The sequence below is a fragment of the Patagioenas fasciata genome, chromosome 2 (genome assembly GCF_037038585.1).
Source record: "Patagioenas fasciata isolate bPatFas1 chromosome 2, bPatFas1.hap1, whole genome shotgun sequence".
In the NCBI taxonomy this organism is placed as follows: Eukaryota; Metazoa; Chordata; class Aves; order Columbiformes; family Columbidae; genus Patagioenas; species Patagioenas fasciata.
Window position 1 is genome coordinate 97,257,437 of NC_092521.1, and position 16,613 is coordinate 97,274,049.

Sequence of the window (16,613 nt, forward strand, 5' to 3'; positions counted from 1 at the left end):
CCTTTGGGATGTGAGCAACACCAGACTATCTTTAAAGGTTCTTCTTTCCTCATTGCTGCCCCTCTGTGTGTTTCCGTAGCCATCACACAACCATCATATTATCAAGGATTAACAGCATTTGGATGCACAGAAACTGTCTTTAGAGTGATGTCCGCAGACCTTGGAGTCAAGATCTGCTCTTTTTCTCTCCCAAGCTTGAAAGCTCTCTTCAGTTTAAGGCTGTTTTCAAAATACTGAGTGAAGTAGAAGTTAAATGCACACACTGGAACATGCATTGAATCGTGTTAAAAACAACATAATGCAATAGTTCTACACTGGCTAGAAATCTCTGCAGTGATCTGATGAAGACTCAACTTATTTCTAGCAAACAAAGTCTTTGGGACCAAAATCAACATGATGTCCCAATCCAATCTAATTTTTTTCTAAAAATATTTTTTTTTCTTTATATAGTGAAAAATGCTGGAGAAGGAAATAGGGTCAGAAATGAAAACCCATTCAGGGAGTCAGTGGTATAGATTGTCACCACACAATCTGAACATGGTACCTGCAGCTCATAGATTCAGAACAAGCGAGTCAAAAGTCGCACGCTCCCTGAGATAGGGAAGGGTTTTTCTCCTTTAGCAGGCTCAAGCAAGAAGCTCTCACTGTATTTTGAGCTAAGACACAGTGAGCAGAACGCAGCTTTTCTGACAGATAAATGAAGAAAAATGGATCTAGTGCAGCAACTTCTTTGCAGTCTCTCGCTCCTGAGGCCCCTTCTTCAACTCTTCTTTCTTCTGGAGACGGGAAGGCAAAGCGTGTCCTGTCCCTGGGAGCCCACACAGCACCCTACTTGTCCATGGGAAGAGCCAGCACCTGCCATTCCTCTCCAAAGACATTTATGCACAGTGATGAGTGGAGCAGTGGATCATGGAAGCATAAGCTGCAGTGGACATGAGTTAGAATCAGTTCTTTTCTTGTCCATGCTGACAAAATAAAACCAGCAATTCCTTACTTCATAGAAATTCTCCTAAAGTAGTAGCTGCTCCCAATATCTCTCCAGTTTTTAATATCACAGGAGAACAGACGCAGCCAGAAGAACATTTCCTCTAATGACTGCTCTGAACTACACAGGCAGGCACAGGCAGCTCCCAGTGCAATTAAATACACACAGCGCCACCTGGTGGTGAAAGCAGAATCACCACTGACATGAAGAAGATTTAACACCAGCCCTCTTTTAGGTTTGCTCCAGTTTTCATTTTTAACCCCTTGAACATGAACTGGGTCTGGTCTGTCTGTCCTCACTTGCCAAATACCATTCCGGTGCCTTCACTACAAGAAAGTGGAGCTACCAAGCAAAAGAAGTCCAAGAGAGCTGAACCTCAAAGCCAGCAGAACCAAAGGCTGCTGAGCACCACACAGATGCATCCACTTTGAGGAGCTGCCAGAATTTTACAGCATTTTATCACATGGTTTCTGGTGATACAGCCTGAAGATATGTTTAAACACATGATCCAGCTTAGTATCTGCCTGTACCCCAAAGAAGAGCAACACCAGCTCACAACTGGTGATTTCTACAGACCTGGGCCATAAGCAAACGCACCAGACACTGAAAAACAAAAGGCTTAGAGCAGCTGAAAAACAACTATTATTTGTCCATTCCATCAACCAGTCAGGAAACTACCTATGGCTTGTGCACTTACAGAACAGAACACAATAACTAACAAAAAGAAAGTCTTTGATTCAGAAGAGATCAGTGCGTCTTTACAAGAAGCCATGAGTTCAACATACAAAGTCAGTATTCTCATTAGCAACGCACATTCCCTGAATAGGAACTGCTCACCTTTTATCAAATGTCAGCTGCAAGAGCTTGTAAACAAAACAAAACAACCCACACCAAAACCCACCCACACCCCAAAAGCTCTGTTTAGATTATACACCTACATAAAACATGTCTTTGTAGATGATAACTGTTGAATTCATACTTCAGGTCCTTCTTCTCCAGGAACCAGCTATGAAAGATAAACACGATTTTCTGTTTGAGTTCTACAAACCCATATGCGACAGTTCTGGTTTTACAACATTTTAGCAGATGGAGACTTCAGGGTTGACCACAAAAGCGGTTTTTATATTCAATATGATCTTACTCTCCCAGCAGATGAAGTCAGTTACTGCCAGACAAGCAGACAGACAACGCTTTACAAAACAGAAATGAGTTCCCAGAGAACACACATTTTGGCTTTTGTCTCTGTTATTCACTTCAAGGAAACAACTCTGTCTAGAAACGCTACAGTTCATTTCTAAAAGGACAAAGAACATGCTTCCTTTCATGAAGCATTTCTCCAGTCACTCATTCTTCCCCAGACTGGCGCTGGACTGGGAAGGTGGTTTCCTCCTGTCAACTTCTAGTGCTATGCACAGTCCAACAAGTGATAGAGCCTGAACCCTTCTACAGGCAGCAGGGAGCCAGGCAGCATTGCACTTTCCTGTGAAGAAAGCAAAGAACTGACTGTGTACACATACACAAGCACATCGCAAGAAGAGCCGGAGGCCACGGATGCATTGTAAAGAGCAAGTTTTATTTTAGTAATGTCTCTACTGAGGGATCTCCGAAGCCACACCTGAGCTCCCAGGCAGAGGTGACACCAGCGGGGACGCAGGCCCTGGTCAGTTCAGCCCTGCTGGAAGATCGCTGGGCCTGCTGAGCTCCCCTGTATTCCAAGGCTTCAGGCAGGCGCAGCTTCCCGCTCTTTGTCACAACAAAGCAGGAATCTCAGACATAGTGATAAGGTGCCTAGAGTTCCTCACAGGCCTGTGTTATCTAACACAGAGGTTCTACCCATCCAGCACACAAGGTCAGTAAAACAATGAGTGTGATGTACGTGCTTTTTCTACAGACAGATGCAAGTCACTTCAGCGTATTTACATTTAACTAATCTCCTCGCCATATCTTCCGCTATATCCCCATACACCTATAAACCTACAAAATTGTAACATGAATTCAGACCAATGTGCAGCTGCTATGGAAGTCAGCTATGTTGTAGTTATGGTGTTTGCCCACAGTGTGGCTTCCCAGTCCAATTTTGGACTCAGGAAGTTTCAAAAATTATTCTGAGAGAGATTAAGACACAAACGACGTCAGACGCTGCTAAACAATCTTATTTTATTGTTATGCCTAAAGACAGAGTAAAGACAATCTATTTAATTTTAACATGTAAGCTTCAAGTATTCTTTTAGTTTTAACAATTCACAATGATCATGCATTTTGCCCCTCAACTCGCTGTGTTTAGACCTTTACAGCAGGCCCAATTAAGCAAGCAGCATGAGCGAGCATTTCTCTGTAACAAGCGGGCCTTAAGGATATTATTTTAGAAAGCAAGCTTTGAGACAAATAATTCACACTATCACAGTCTTCCACACTTATGTGACGTCCTGACACAGAGTTGTTTTGTGTCATTTGAGGCCCATGTAGCTAAATGTGTAAAGTAATATCTCAGGTCTAAGAGCTGCAACAGAGACAGTTCACTTCATTAGCAAAGATTTCTTATTCAACCTGTGCTGCTGTGTTCTTAGGGATTACAAGTCTCTGATCTCGTTAGTATAATATGCATCTAGCTAACAGCTCACAGCTACATGTGTTAATGACAGTTAATTCTTAACGTTTGAGATAACCGTTGCTTCTGAAATCAATACCGCTCTGTGAAATACAGTAATACCGCACATATGGATGAGATGATGCCGGACAACAAATAGGAGAATATATAAATAACAGTTTGCAACGTCCTGTTTTAGAATCTAGGCGTCAGACTGAAGTACCAGAAGATGCCTTTTGAAAAATCCTGTTAGTTATCTTATCCTGTTTGTTTGCATAAGTGGTTGAAGACTTACATTTTTTTAAACACCCCAGAACTGCCTCAGGTTATTTTACATGTTTGAAAGTTACTTCTGCTGAGAAAGTAATAAGTGAGTGCTGCTGCCATCACAGTGAAGGTGTCTGGACATGAGGGAAGTGAGAAATGGTTGTCTAGAGAGGGGAAGAGTGCCTTGAAGTGTGGCCTGCATGCATGGAAAAGGACTCCTTAAACTACCCAGATCTAAAAAAAAATATTGAGTTAAACTGATTTTACCATTTTGTTGTGGTTTAACTCGAGCTAGCAATACAACCACGATAGCTGCTCACACCCACCCCCACCCCGCTTTACCCTCCCCAATAGGGGAGAGAATCAAAAGGGAAAGGAGAAACTTGGAGTGAGATAAACACACTGGAATAATATAACAAAATAATAATACACCACTAGTAAATATATATATATATATATATATATGTATGTATAAAAAATAGAAATAGAAGGTACTCAAACCAGTTCTCACAAACTCTGTCCACACCGAGTAGCCGGTCCCAGGAAGGGCCACCTGGTCCCCACAGTTGATCCCAAAGAGATAAAAAAGGAAAAAGGCAGAAAAGCCCAGAGGCCTCTGCAAAACGGCAAAGGGCCGAACAAAACATCCTGCACCAAAACTCCCCTGGCTCTGACAGAAAAAGAGGAAAGAAACAAAACTATGTGCGCAAGAGAAAGAGCCTGAGAGAGTGAGAGAGATCCCCTCCCTCCTTAAATAATTAGCATGATGTTAATGGGATGAAATTCTTGTACTGATCAGCCTGGATGTCAGCCAAGCTCTGTCCCATCTCTGCCCCCCTTCCTCGACAGGTCCCATCCCTGGGCAGAGCAGTCAGAACGTCCTTGGCTCTCAGACCAGAGCAATTACAAGCATTAGTTCTGTGCTGGGGTGTTAGCTCTTGTTCTCAAACTAATTCCAAATAATGAGCGTGCGAGCTGTGAAAAAGAAAGGTTTCTAACTGCATGAGGAAAATCAGTTCACTTTCAGTCAAAACGGCACAATTTCAGTTATGGAGCCCTCAGGGCTCTGTCAGGGATTTCTTTTCTCTTCTGCCTTCTTTTGCCTTCCCTTCCCCCTTCCCACTCCCTTCCTTCACCCTTCCCTAAAAACCACTTCCCAGGACACAAAACACAATGGATACAAGTGTTTTTATTTTATTTTATTTTATTTTATTTTATTTTATTTTATTTTATTTTATTTTATTTTATTTTATTTTATTTTATTTTATTTCATTTTATTTTATTTTATTTTATTATTTTATTTTTTTAATTTACTTAATTTTATGTTATTTCATATCATCTCCATTTCTCACTCTGTTTCAGAGCCAATGCTCACAATCCTGAACACAAGCCCACGTGTAGCCAGGAGCAGGCTGATGCATTCTTCACTTTAGCTTGAACAGACAGCCCTTGCAGGCTGGCAAAGGCAAGTCCCAGAGCTGCAGAGAGCAGCAGCAGGAATAGAGGCCAAGCTTTCCCTGCTTCCTGGAGAGGGAGAACCTTGAGAATGAGGCGCGGGACTGACCGTGCACAAAAGAAGAGGAGGTCTGTGGTACTGTGGGATCTTTTCCAAAGCATCACATGTAGCGATGACAAGCAGGTGTTTTGCCTTCCACAGCTTGTTTTGCTGCTGTGCTTCTTGGGCAGGGATGCACGAGAAGCGCTCTGGTCCCTGCCAGGCGCTGGTGTTGCCCGCAGGGAGAGCTGCCGAGTGGCAGCTGCGAATCCTTCCTGTTCCTGACAGGACACCAGTGGCTGCTCCAAAGCACTGGGTCCCCATGCAACATCTCTGCATCCTGTTCCCTACATCTGCCTTCTTTGTCTGTAACTTGTTTGGGTTTTGCCTGTTTCTTTCTACCTTGTTTGTTTTTTTTGTTTTGGTGGTGGTGGTGGTGTTTCTCTTGTTGCTGTTGTTCTGGTTTTGTTGGGGTTTTTTAAGTTTGTTTCGTTTGGTTGGTGTAGGTCAGTTTCTATGAGTTGGTTTTGGTAGGCTTTTTGATACTGGTTGTTCGAAGGTGGTTGTTTGACGCTGTATTACGTTGTTGGTAGGTTGTGTGTTCGTAGGTCACTGAAGGCTGGTTGTTTTAGGTTAAGGTTTGTTAAGTTTGGTTTAGGTTGGCAGTCTTAGCTGCTTGTTTCAGGTTTGATGGTTTAGCTTGGTTTGGGTTGGTTAGTTTAGGTGGGTGGGTTCAGGTTGTTTGATGTGATTTTCTTAGCGCTGCTCTGTGTGGTTTAGCTGAGGAGGTTTCTTTTTCTCAGTTTTGCTGGGTTCTTTGGTTGGTGCTGCTTTCTGAGGATTCTTTAGCACTGGTTGTGTTAGTTTGGTTTAGGTTTCTGGTTTTAGTAGCTTGGTTCAGTTTGTTGCGGTCGTTTGAGGTTGGTTTGAGGCAGGTTCTTTGAGGGTGGCTGTGAGAGGCTGGTTGTTGAAGGCTGGTGGGTTCAGGTTGCCTGATGCAGGTGATTTTTGGTTGAAGTTGTCTTCCGTTGGTTGTTGTAGGTGGCCTATCTGAAGCTGTTTTCATTGAGGCTGTTTTCTGTAGTTTGGTTGAGGTTTGTTTAGATGATTTTAAGTTGGGGGTGGGTTGGTTGGTTGGTTGGTTGATTATTTGAGGTTGTTTCTTTTCAGTAAGCAGTTTAGGTGGGTTGGTGGGTGTCTGTGTTTTTAGGTAGGTTGGTTTAGGCAGGTTTGGTTTACATTGTTTAGGTCGCTTGAAGAGTTTCTGTTAAGGTTGGTTCAGGTTGTTTGGTTTAGGTTGGTTTAGTTATTTCCTGGTAGGTTGTTTAGGGCAGTGTTATGCACGGTGCATGTTTTGAAGATGGGTTCCTTCAGGCTGGGGTGGCTTAGATTGGTTGTTGAGGGTGCTTTAGGTGGTTTGGTTAGATGTACATTGTTTTTGTTGGTTTTCGGTTGTGCCTGGATGCTTTGGATGTGAGTGCAATCTCGCTGGGACATGTGTCCCCCCACTAATCACCAGGCTCGATTGGGCTGTTTCTGCTGTCTCGGCAGACGTCCCCTTCCTCCTTCCCTGCTCCACGTGTTTCCCTGCCTTCCTCAAAGAGGACGACGTTCCCCGCTAGAGGCGAACCATTGCTAGGTCAAGGGTATACGGTAGCTGCGCTGTGCTTGAGGACCTCCAAACAAGCTCAGGGTCCGTTAGGAGGAGAACCTGGGGTAGTCAGGCTTCCAAGACTGCAGGCACATCCAAGTGAGACACTGCCTGGGGTAGGGTGGCTGGTGGTTGGGTTTTCATTGTTGAGGTTTATTAGGGTGCTTTAGTTTTGTTGTTGAAGTTTAGTTGATTTAGATTGGTTTGTAGCTTGGTCACTGTAGGTTGGTTTCAGTGTTCTATTTAGCTTTGGGTTGTTTGCTTTAGGTCATTTTGGTCAGGTTATGTCCTTCGGTTTAGATCAGTTGTTTTAGGTAGTTTTATCCTTTATTAGATTGTTTAGAAGTTGTTTGAGATTGTTTAATGGTTATCTAGGGTTAAGATTGGTTGATTTCGGTTTGTTTAGCTTGTTTGGTTCTAGGTTGCTTAAGGTTGGCTGAGAAATGCCGGTTTATGTAGTTTTAGTTTGTTTTAGGTAGGATTACTTAGATCATTTGGTTTAGGTAGGTTTGTTTTAGGGTGTTTAGGCTGGTTTATTTAGTTTGGTTTAGGTTGTTTTAGGTAATTTGTTGTAGATTTTTTAAGGTTCTGTTTAGGTTGTTGGTGGCTGATGGAAGTTTTTAAAGGCAGATTGGTTTAGCTTCTTTAAGGCTGGTTTAGGTGAGCTGTTCTATGCTGGTTTGGGCAGACTGTTCTAGCTAAGTTTAGGGCCAGCTCGTGGAGCAGCAGGCACCCAGCCCAAATGGCCCAAAGAAGCCGTGGCAAGGGGCCGTGCTCAGCGCTGCAGAGGAAGGCAAAAAACCCCCGGAGACGCTTGCTGTCCCACCTGGGGGAAAAAAAAAGCCTTCCTCCCCCCAGCTGCAGGGCACGAGAGGCCATCTTCCTGGTGCTTGAGCAGCAGGCAGGATCCGAGCCAAAAGGGCCCAGAGGAGCTCTGCAAAGTGGTCATGCTCAATGCTGCAGAGGAAGGCAAAAAACCCCCGGGGACCAGTGCCAATCTGCCCCGGGGGAAAAAATTCCTTCCTGACCCCAGTGCTGGCGATCGGCTGTTCCCTGAGCATGTGAGCCAGACCTGGCTCCTTGTCCCACAGGCTGCTCACGCCGCCCAGGACCTGCCCAAGCCCTATCCTATCCTATCCTATCCTATCCTATCCTATCCTATCCTATCCTATCCTATCCTATCCTATCCTATCCTATCCTATCCTATCCTCCCTTGAGCTGGAGCCATCTCCCGGACTTCCGAGAGTGCCCAAACGCCGCTGACCTTATGGACCTTGGGGGCAAGAATCCTTCCTGTGCCTGGTGGGACATCAGTGGGCATTCCAAGCAGAGAAGAAACTCCCTTAGTCTCTCCACTGCTACCCAGCTGAAAAGGATTTCCCTCCATGAGCTGAGGTTTGAAGGTGGCCCTGGCAGCAGATTGTCTTACAGTGGAGAACCTCCAGCAGCCTCACGCAAGCTCTTCCTCCCTCAGCCCCTGCCCTGTGATGCCACCAGCTCCTCAAGTGCTTCCTCCGGGATGTGTTGGGGCTGCCCCCGGGCCAGCTCTGGCAGTGGACGCGGGACCCGGCTGCTCCTTTTGATCCTGCCCAGGGCATTGTGAGCTCTGCGTTGCCGGGTGCTGGCATTGTGACGTGGGGGTGACAGAGCCCCACGTGTGCAGCCCCGCCCGCCCCCAATCCTCCCAGCACCCTATGGAGGAAGCCTTTGGGGTGCTGGCCCCAAATCAGTCCCTGAGCTGAAGAGGCCCAGGAAGCTGTCCCTGCCCTTGGTGTGCATTCACTGGGCACAGCTGCTGGGTGTCCCTGAGGCCTCCTCTGCCGCTCGGCTCCCCAGAACAAACCTCCTGCTGTTTCTCTTCTCTCAGGCAGAAACCAGCCCTGCAGCCTCGAGGCCACCCTAGTAGCCATCTCCTCTCTGCCCCACATAAAATGCCCACTGGGTCCCACAGCAAGGAAGACCAGGGACTCAATCCAGCTGGACACAAACCCTTTCCTGAGGCATAAAGAGAGTGATTTTGAGAGCTGCAGAGAGCAGCAGCAGGAACAGAGGCCAAGCTTCCCCTGGTTCCTAAGAGGGAGAACCTTGAGAATGAGGCGCGGGACTGACCATGCCCAAATGACGAAGAAGAAGGAGAAGAAGATGATGACGGGTGTGGTACCGTGGGATGTTTTCCAGAGCTACGTGACACGTAGCGATGACGAGCAGACTTTTTGCCTTCCGCAGCTTGTTTTGCTGCCGTGCTTCTTGGGCAGGGATGCACGAGGAGCGCTTTGGTCCCTGCCAGGCGCTTGTGTTGCCCGCAGGGAGAGGTGCCGAGTGGCAGCTGCGGATGTTGCAGCCGGGCTGGAGCCCTTCCAAGCAGGGGCTGTTTTGGTGGAGGGAGTTTTTTGGTTTTGGTAGCTTGGTTGAGGTTGTTGAGGTGGTTGGAGGTGGTTTGTTTGAGGCAGGTTCTTCTTTGAGGGTGGTTGTGGGAGGCTGGTTGCTGAAGGCTGGTGGGTTCAGGTAGCTTGATGTAGGTGATTTTTGGTTGAAGTTGTCCTCCGTCGGTTGTTTTGTGTGGGGTATGTGAAGTTGTTTTCATTGAGGTTGTTTTCAGTAGTTTGCTGGAGGTTGGTGTAGGTGGTTTGGTTGAGGTTGTTTAGATGATTTGAGGTTGGGTGTTTTAGGTGGGTTATTGGAGGTTGGTTTGATTTGTTTCTGTTTGTTTTCAGTAGGCAGTTTAGGTAGGTTGGTGGATGTCTGTGTTTTTAGGTAGGTTGGTCTAGGTAGGTTTGGTTTCCATTGTTGAGTGTAGTGGCAGAGTCCCCCCCCGCCCCAGGGGGATGGGGTTGTCGCCAGCCTGGCTGAGAGGTGAAGCCAGAGACAGAAGAAACTAAAGGAGCACCATTAGAAGGTAATAATGAGTGAGCAATCGCCGGACACATGCGTGCAGAGCGCGTGGACAGTACATGCAGCCTATCATGTTATTGTATAACACGAGTTACAACCAATCACATAGTAGTAAGGCGCGTGGAAAGGGCAGCTTTGCTATAAAGCTAGCCCGGTCCGACAATAAAGTGAACTCTGTGAACATTATATTGGTGTGGCAGGTTCCGTGGCTCGCATGGAAAAAGCAACAGTTGAGGTTGCTTGAAGGGTTTGTGTGGAGGTTGGTTCGGGTGGTTTGGTTGAGGTTGGTTTAGTTGTTTTTGCGTAGTTTGGCTTAGGGGATTTGATTTGGGTAGGCTGTTGGAGGTGGTTGAGGTGTTTTCTGGTGATTTAGGTTGAATAGGTGGTCTAGTTTGGGTTTCTTGGTAGGTCTGGTTTTGGTTGTTTGGTGGTTTAGGTTTTCTTGGTCATTTGGCTTAGCTTGGTTGAGGTTGTTTGGGGTTTGTTGTTTTCAGTTGCTTTGTGCTGTCTGAGGCTGGTTGTGTGTTTGTAGGTTGTCTGTTTCTCAGAGGAAGGCAAAAAACCTCCGGGGACCAGTGCCAGTCTGCTCCAGGGGAAAAATTTCCTTCCTGACCCCAGTGGTGGCGATCTGCCACAGCAGCCCCGCTTGTCTTCCAAAAGATCAAACAGCATTTGCATAGTCAGTGCTTTGCCCTGTCTGCTGGTCTCTCTCTGGCCTCTTTCACAAGAATTGAAAAGTTATTGGGTTTTGCTGCAGTCTTGTCATCTGGTGGAGGGAAAGGGCATCCCGTTGCAGTTGGCACTTCCCCTCGGCAGGGAAATATTTGTGCTCTCAGGCAGGGAACAGCCCTGGCGGCTGAACCTTGTCACCATAAAAGCCAATGGTGTCCTGGGGTGTATTAGAAGGGGGGTGGTTAGCAGGTCGAGAGAGGTTCTCCTTCCCCTCTACTCTGCCCTGGTGAGACCACATCTGGAATATTGTGTCCAGTTCTGGGTCCCTCCATTCAAGAAGGACAGGGAACTGCTGGAGAGAGTCCAGCACAGAGCCACGAAGTTGATTAAGGGGGTGGAGCATCTCCCTTACAAGGAAAGGCTGAGGGAGCTGGGTCTCTTTAGTTTGGAGAAGAGGAGACTGAGGGGTGACCTCATTAATGTTTATAAATATGTAAAGGGTGAGTGTCAGGAGGATGGAGCCAGGCTCTTCTCAGTGACAACCAATGGTAAGACAAGGGTCAGTGTGTACAAACTGGAACACAGGAGGTTCCATTTACATTTGAGAACAAACTTCTTCACAGTGAGGGTGACCGAGCACCGGAACAGGCTGCCCAGGGAGGTTGCGGAGTCTCCTACGCTGGAGACATTCAAGACGTGCCTGGACACCTTCCTGTGTAACCTCATCTAGGTGTTCCTGCTCCGGCAGGGGGATTGGACTGGATGATCTTTCGAGGTCCCTTCCAATCCCTAACATTCTGTGATCCTGTGATTCTGTGAAATGCTACTTGGTGCTGAAACTGTCTTCTCTGCAAGTAGAATCAAGAAGAAAATACAGGTAGAGACACTGAGACCAAAAAAAAAAAAAAAAAGTTAGTGGAACGGTTGCAGAGGGTTAAAAAGAACAGGCTGCGTGTGCCATTGTTTTCTTGCTTTCCGATGCAGTAGTGGCACTGTTTTCATCCAGAAGAGGCAGACCGCCCTAGCAAAGAAATTCCCATTCGCAGTTTATTGCGTCAGTGTCGAGTTGCTTTGGGATCTCGCTGTAACAGGAGAGCAGAGCAGCTGGCGGCAGTCAGCTCTGAGGCACAGAACTGCTTGGGAAAGGGGCACATTCTTTCCAGACAAGCCTGGGACTACAGGCTGCAATTACCTGACTCTGTTCTTGGTAGGGATGCAGCCGGTTACTTTTGTGTTGCTAGTCAGTACTGCTGAGCCGTTAGGTGCAGAAACAGGGACAATATGCTCAGGGAAGCGTATCTATGTTCTACTGTTGTTTTAAACATCTAAGGAAATATCTATCACAGTTAGGATGGTACTGAAGTGCCTTAACAACTTGCAGTGCCCTGGTGAAGTTTTACGACATCTGTTTTACGGCTACGAGATTAAAGTCGGCTTTGGAAATCTCCAGCAGCTCAGAGCTGCATCTGGATTGTACAAGACCTCTGCAAGTGATGCTGTTATAGTTGGGGACTATATCTATAGTACTATGCTCTGCAGTTACAAGCTATCAGTATAGCATGGTACATGGTATTGTAATGTCTAATAGCACAGAGCAGTTGAGGTTGGAAGGTGTCTCTGGAGATCATTCAGCCCAAGCCCCCTGCGAAAGGCAGGGTCGGCTAGAGCAGAGCGCACAGTGCTGAGTCCACTGGATACCACCGTGCTGCCTCTCCGTCTGCGAGCAGAGAACCCTCTGACTGGTCCCAGGAGACAATGCTGGACGACAAATAAGGACATTAAGAAAGGGCAAAAAGTGTTGGATTTACTCCCGCTCCATTATGAAGAGGATGAAGAGCAGCATGAATGTGTCTTTTGAAACGGTGCCGTGAACTCCCTGGTGCCAATGGCGCTCACACACCGCAGCCGACACCTGTGGGTTGGGACGGGGCTCTCCGGGGAGGGTGGAGGAGGGCGCGCCGGTCTGGGGGTGCTCGGGGTGGGTCCTTCCCCTCCTGTCTCCCCACACTCTTTGCGTGGGGCGGGGGAAGAAACACAACGTCCCGGTGAGGCGGGGCGGGGCTCGGCCGCGCCCGGAGCGGGAGCTTTTCTTCCGTGCGGGGAGGTGGGGCCAGGGGAGCGGCGCTCGGGCCGTGCCGGGGGCCGCTGCCCGCGCAGAGGCGGGACCGGCGGGGGGCAGCGGGCGGCGCGGGGCGGCCGTGGGCTCCGTGAGCTCGGCCCTGGGCCGGCCGCGGCGCGCCCTGGTGCGGGTGGGCACCGAGCCGCCCCCCGCCGCCGCTGTCCGGTCCCCGCCGCCGCTGTCCGCGGTGCTGAGGCCCCGCGGGGAGGAGGAGGAGGAGGCGGAGGAAGAAGAGGAGGAGGAGGCGGAGGAAGCGGGCGGCCCCGCGGAGCCCCCGGCACCCACCCGCAGCCCCGGCGACCGTGAGTGTCAGCGGGGGGAGGCGGGACCGCCGGGGCTCCCCGCAGCCGCCGCCGGCACCCGGTCGCCCCCGCCGCTTCCTCGGCGCGGGGCTCGCCCAAGCGGCGGCGGGCGGCGCAGCCCCGAGTGGAAGGGGAAGGGCAGGGGGTGCCCCGGGGTGTGGAGGGGAAGAGCCCAGCCTCGGCCATCTTTCCCCCCGCCCAGCGAGGAAGTGGAGGGGGCTTGTTCAGAGGCAGAGCGCTGTTTGCTCCAGCGGTGCGATGTGGGGAGGGGGCTGGTTTTTGCGGGGGAAGGAGGTCGCTGGAAGTTAGAGAGCGTTTAAAAAAGATGGGCCAAATATGTTACAATTACACAAAAAATTACGAGCCGTTTAATGGTTCATCAGGTTTTAGTAAGCTTTTTATAAATGCGCAGTATTCCCATCACCTGCCGTATGGACAACATCGAGAGGATAGTTGATAGTTTGTGGTTGCAGAGATGCAGTGACTTCAAACTGGGTCCGCCTTTTGGAAACACCCTGTATATTAACCTTCCAGGTTTCTTATGCAGTCACCCGGGTAGAGCTTTAGGTCTCTTTCCAAAAGAGCTTTCACGGAGTTAGGCGTATACAGAAGTTTGTGAATGCCTACTTGTTTACCCAATCCGTATTTCAAAGGTTCACAAAACTACGCTCTTTCACTTTGGTCAGTGGCTCCCTTTACTAATATGTAGTCATTACTTATTGGCATTGAGAATTGAGAATGTTGCTCCTGTATCTACCAAACTTTCACTTGTTTTTGTTCTTTCCCTGGCTTCATTATAACCAGTGGATTCGCTAGGGTGGATTCCCCAGGTCTCCGTCCGTCTCTTTCAACATTTGCTACCATCCGATTCTCCCTTTGCCTACTTCCTCTGCGCCTTTCTCGACATTCATTGTGCCAATGCCCTTTTTTCCCGCACCGTGCACACCGATCTCCTTCTAAAGGCTTTGGAAACCTTCCAGCCCTTCCAGTTCTCAGTTCCCTACTCTCTTGTAGTGCTGCTATTAGCAGATACCTATCCTTCCCACGGTCTTCTTCCCTGTTACTAAATACTCTCCAGGCTTCATGTAACAGTGTTTCCAAATTCCGACTTTCTGTTGCTTTCAGAATATCGTTTGCTGACTGACTTGTAAATAACAACACTAACTGCTGCATCCCTACTTCTGAGCCCGGGTCAGAAGGTGTACATCTAAGGGGAAATAAATCCGAATGCTCTGTGCGCGTTACGCACAACCAAGCAGCCCAGCAGGGGACGGAGGGGCCAAGCGGCGGCGACTGCCCCCCCGCTTCATCCCCCGCGGGCGGCGAGCCAGGAGGAGAGGAGCTGCACCTCCAGCTCCAGCAGCCGCCGCTCTCCCCCCCTTTTTCGCCGCTTTACTGCGCAGTCAGCTCCCTACTTTTCTTTTTTCTTCTTCTATTATTTCTTTTTTCTTCTTCTATTATTTCTTTTTTCTTCCCGCCACAGCTTATCGACGGGGAGCTGCCAGGCCTTGAAATTTCTATTCGAACTTCACAGCGTAGGCTTGGGCTCCTTTTGCCCTTTTTCTCTCTTCATTTAATTCCTGCAACTATAAACCCTCAGCTCCTACCTTTTGTAATTTCTCACAGATGTCAATAAACAGCATATTAAGCATCAATCCCTTACATTAGTTTAGGTCCAATTCGGTCTATCCCTAGAACAACACTAACTGCAATACAGCTAAGCCAGAATTTCACATTCACTTCCCCCCACTCATTTACTGTGATGTGTAAAGACGCACGTTAAGGGGAAGCAAGGCGGTACTTTAGTATCGGAACCGGTTCTCATTTTGTAATTGTCTCCCCAAACAAAATTATTTTGGTACCAAATATAAATATGCAAACTAAAATACTCATCTCAGACATGCAGACCAAATACCAAGCTCAAATATGCAAACAGATCACAGTTGCACTCATTCAAGACAATATCTGGATTTTAGCATTGCACCTTTAAGCCACTCACTGCTCAGCTGGGTAGAGGCACCGCTGGGTTTCCCTGACAGAACAGATCAGCGCCCGCTGGAGCCCCATCGGCACCCATCCCCCCCCACCGCCTTCAGCAAGCTGGACTGGGCAAGGCTTTTATTAGTGCCTCATCTGGGGTATTACAACTGTTATCCCAAAACAGCATTTCTTACCTCGTGTGAAAGCTAAATTGCTCATCGTACAGATGGTTGTACACTAAAGATTATTACAACAGACATGGAATGCCGGGGCACTTATAAAGATAACACACGATTACCAAGCTAGCTATTAGTTCAACAAACACCTATCGTTTGCTTTGTCCACCTCTGCCCGATCTCCTCGCGGAGACCATGGAACCGTGGATCAGGACTCCGCACTCGCTTCGCACTCAGACGGCATCTCAAGCACTCATTCACACAAAGCACAGTACCGGGCACAAAAACTTCTTAATCAATCCTGAGGGGTTAAGATGTTATAAAGCTTCAATTGCCATGGGGACTCGAACCCCTGACAATTGTAGTGGGACTCGAACCATGACTGGAGAGTCTGTTTACCCTTCTCCCACTTTCATGCAGTCATTAGCAAGTCCATCCTGGCTCTCATAACCGGGACGCAACAGAAGGCTCACTCAGGGTTACTCGATCTACCCCCAAAATCGGTAGCAGCTGACCCCCTTCTGGTGGAGTCAAGTCAGTAGCCCCCTTAGGTAGGTGCCCATTTACAGCAATATGGGGAATCTGGCCATGCGGAGGCTTCCCTCGCCAGTTACTGGCCCCCCATGTTACAGGCCCACGTTACAGTAAAACAGAAGCATACCTTATCCGCTTAATTCAAAAAGTCGTTGTCTGCCCCCGCGGTGACCAGCCGGAGTGGAACGGAGCCGCTCTGAAATAAAAGGTTCGGGACACGTCTGGGAGGTCCGTTTCTCTCAGGCGGTCCGCACAGCCGGGCAGAGCTTGTGCCTTCGTGGTGGCCAAAATTGATACGTGGAAACAACTTTACAACCTAGAAAGTCATAAAACTTTACAACGTGCAAGGTTATAAAGCGGGTGTGTTTATCTGATATCGGGCGCAAGGGGGATCGTTCCACCATTCATGCGCACCTTCTAACACTACGAGGTGTGTTTAAATACAGCAAGGTGTTAGGTATTCATAGTGACCCCAGGAACGCCTATACTTATTCATAACCTTTCCCCGCTTCTTATTAAAATGAGTCCCAGGTCATAATTTGCAAAGTCTCCTCCTAGACAGCTCCCTGTTGCGCCTGCGCAGTGCCATCTGGTGGTCTTGAGGAGGGGTCTTTGGATGAAGGCTCCTTCAGCTTCCTCACAGTAAACTTTTTACCTTTGGCTCATTATGTTGAATTGACTGGGACCCAAGCTGCCAAGTCGATTGAAACCAGGCTGGCGCCCCCTTTTGCTCTAAATCTTTGTTATCTCGTCTCCTCAAGTTTACAGCTGGGTGCAGTAAAACTTCTTATCTTGGCATTCGAGGGGGTTCTGTTTTTCTTAGCATAAGTCTACATAAAGCTCTAAACTAAGCACTTATTGTGTGCCTAAGCCTTAAAGTGGTAGTTCGTTAGTAGGCACCCATGATATGTTTAGTTAACCCTTAAAATGGTAGCTCCCTCTATCATCTCCCC

General features: G+C 48.1%; 1 long non-coding RNA gene across 1 annotated transcript in view; it reads left to right on the forward strand.

Moving 5' to 3' along the window:
- LOC139827218 (uncharacterized) overlaps positions 1-16,613 on the forward strand; it is a 376,663-nt gene that overhangs the window by 109,634 nt on the left and 250,416 nt on the right. The window lies entirely within an intron of this gene.